Source organism: Octopus bimaculoides, chromosome 22 (genome assembly GCF_001194135.2).
Source record: "Octopus bimaculoides isolate UCB-OBI-ISO-001 chromosome 22, ASM119413v2, whole genome shotgun sequence".
NCBI lineage: Eukaryota > Metazoa > Mollusca > Cephalopoda > Octopoda > Octopodidae > Octopus > Octopus bimaculoides.
Genome location: NC_069002.1, coordinates 8,923,960 through 8,927,464, shown reverse-complemented (window position 1 = coordinate 8,927,464; position 3,505 = coordinate 8,923,960).

Below are 3,505 nucleotides of genomic sequence, written 5' to 3'. Positions count from 1 at the left end.
GTGTTACATAAAGGTAAAATCTCTTAACAAAAAGGGGTGTGTTACATAAAGGTAAAATCTCTTAACAAAAAGGGGTGTGTTACATAAAGGTAAAATCTCTTAACAAAAAGGGGTGTGTTACATAAAGGTAACTAGATTGGAGGAGAGGTGGGGGTGGCGACGGGTGTGATTTATTTATATGGAAGATGAAAATTCAAACAAGAATCAATCAACTGAAATATAAAAGCAAAAGTAAACAGACAACATTATATATACTCTTTTTACTCTCTTTTACTTGTTTCGGTCATTTGACTGCGGCCATGCTGGAGCACCACCTTTAGTCGAGCAAATCGACCCCAGGACTTATGCTTTGTAAGCCTAGTACTTATTCTATCGGACTCTCTTTTGCCGAACCGCTAAGTTACGGGGACGTAAACACACCAGCATCGGTTGTCAAGCGATGTTGGGGGGGGGGGGACAAACACAGACACACACACACACACACATATATAGATATATATATATACATATATATATACAACGGGCTGTTTTTTTTCAGTTTCCCTCTACCAAATCCACTTTGGCTATTTTGATTCAAGAATTTCTATTTTAGATTTGTGGTCATTAGTTGTAGATGTTGAGAAAAGGTGGAGTGGTTGTAGGGAGAGAAAAGGTGGCGGCGGTTATAGGGAGAGAGACTGGTGGCGGTCGCAAAGACAGTTGTGGTGGTGCTGGAATTGGAAAGGCGGTTGCGATAATGGTGAGAAGTAAGAAAAGAACGAGAGAATTACTTTTTCAATATATGCCATTCTATGTGTGCGAATGTAGTATGTTTATGCAGAAGAGTGTATGCGTATGTGTGACAAAGCTCATGAATTTATGCAACAGCATTGTATGTGAATAGAACAAAGTATTGATTCATTGATTGATTGACTCGTGAATTGTTCCAGTAATTAGCATCAAGACGCCATGGGTTTATTTTAAATGTCTTGGGAAATAAGGATTTCTAAAACCACAGTATACACACTTTCTTCCAGGAATCTGATAAATTAATTGATCTCAAAACATGACTGGTATTTCTAGATCAGGTATGAGCAATGTTTTCCAAAAAGTGGGCCACATGAGCCATGGATCGTCATCTGATGGGCTGTACTTCTAAAAACATTCAAGGTAATTTTTTTGGTGTGCCACTTAGAAAGTCCCGCGGGCTGTAGTTCACCCATGATGGTTCTAGATGCTTTCAGGGATACTCTTTTACTTGTTTCAGTCATTTGACTGCAGCCATGCTGGAGCACCACCTTTAGTCGAGCAAATTCCTTCTTCAGATCTTCTTAGCTGGAGTCTCCGCTATAAACTGTTTTCCAACGTTTTTCTTTTTTTCGGAAGCGTCTCAGTAGTGGTCTCACGAAACTTCTTCTGGAATTCCTCATGAGAAGTGCGTGAGATCGGATTGAGGAATTCCGGAAGAAGCTTCGTGAGATCACTACTGAGATGCTCTCCGAAAAAAAGAAAACCGTTGGAAAACAGTTTATAGCAGAGACTCCAGCTAAGAAGATCTGAAGAAGGAATTCTAATTCCGAAATATCATCGGACTATAGATAACCAAGTTACAACAGGTATATAGTCCATTTTTTTGTTTTATAGTGCATTGTTATACCATTCTAAACTTTTTATTCTTTACAAACAATACACAATGCTTCAAGTGAACTACAATACTCTCCTATCTATAATTAATCCTTTAAAAATTTCCACTATTTTTGTAATTTGTGCTTGCATTGTCACCCTTATCCATCACCCTTGTCAAAAATCATAAATATATTATTAATATTATTATTGAACCTTGGGAGGGGCATTATGCCAGTAATAATAAACACATGCACTGGTTCGGTCCTTTATTGTCATTGTTAGTAAATGGCTTAGAAAAACTAGTAAAAGAAAACAACCGATAGATAAATTTGTTACGGGAGTAACTAATCCATTAATAATAACAGTAAAGGACTGAACCAGTGCGTGTGTTTATTATTATTGGCATAATGACCCTCCCAAGGTTTAATAGTATTTCTTCCAATACACGAATTCACATCAAGAATCTTGCAAACCAAATACAAATAAGAACATTAATATGAAATGTCTTGCTCAAGAACACGACGCACACACCAATCAGGAATCGAACTCACTACTTCATGATTGTGAGTTTGATGCTCTAACCACTGAGCCATGTGCCATCACAGACACAAAAAGTAAAGGTGGACAAAATGCCACTAAGCACTTTGTCCAGCATGCTAATGGTTTTGCCAGCTCCCCACCTTACAAAATCAATAATGAAAAATCTTTAAATTATAGAAATTATTATTATTAATAGATTTTACCTTGATTAAAAATTTTTTTGCCTTCAATTGCGAGAAGAGATGAGCAGAGAGATTGAACTGTGTGGAAGGATATTTATAGAATTGCAAACCTGTCCAACCCACATCATTGTACAACATTGGATCTAAACATTAACAATGATGATATAACAAAAGCAGTTTTAACCAGAATCTTTTTCTCCTAATCAAAATACATCATTATGAAATAATAATAGTAATTATTTACCTCAGTATAATGAAAACAAACAAAGAAAAAAAAAAGGAGAAAAATTATTATTAAAGTGTTTTGTTTTCCCATTTGCACGATGGTGTATGTGTGATGGTGGTGGTCATGGTGGGAGTGGTGGTAAATGATAGTTTGTTATGAATTATCTTGAAACACATTTCTTTCCCTTTCACACCTCCTCACTTTTTCATATGAACAAGAGAAGAAAAAACAAAAAAAAGACAAAAAAAAACTGTCTGTCTGTTTGTCTTTTGTGTTCGAAGGTGAAAATAAGATCGCTTTTCTATGAGGAATGTCTCAACACGTCGAATTAGTTGTTTTGTCAGAGGAAGGTCTATACAATGCGAGTTGTAGGAAGAGGAGAAAGGACAACAGACACAAGAAACAATACATAATATTATATATATATATATATATATATATATATATACATATATATATATACATATATGTATATATACACAATTATAGACGCATATACAATACACAGATGACATACGTATATACAAAAAACACATATAAAGAAATGTACCATTAAAGTAACATTATTCTGGGCTCCATCATTCTCTTATAAAAATAATAATAATAATAGTAATGTTAATAACGTCCATAATTTGTGACAATAGTGATTGATGGGGGTGAAAATAGAAGCACAAATTACAAAAATAGTGGGGGTTTATAAAGGATTGATAATAGAATATTTTTTAAAAATCAGGTAAAAAAAAAAGAAAATCAACGACGGTATATCTACGAAGCTCATTTTGTGACCGTGTAGTTTTGAGTTTAGTTCCACTAAGTGGCACCCTATGCAAGTGTCTTCTACTTATAGCCTTGGATTGAACAATGCCTTGTGAGTGAATCTGGTAAAGGGAAACTGTGAAGAAGCCTGTCATACATATATATACATGTATAAGTGTTTGTGTATATGTATATA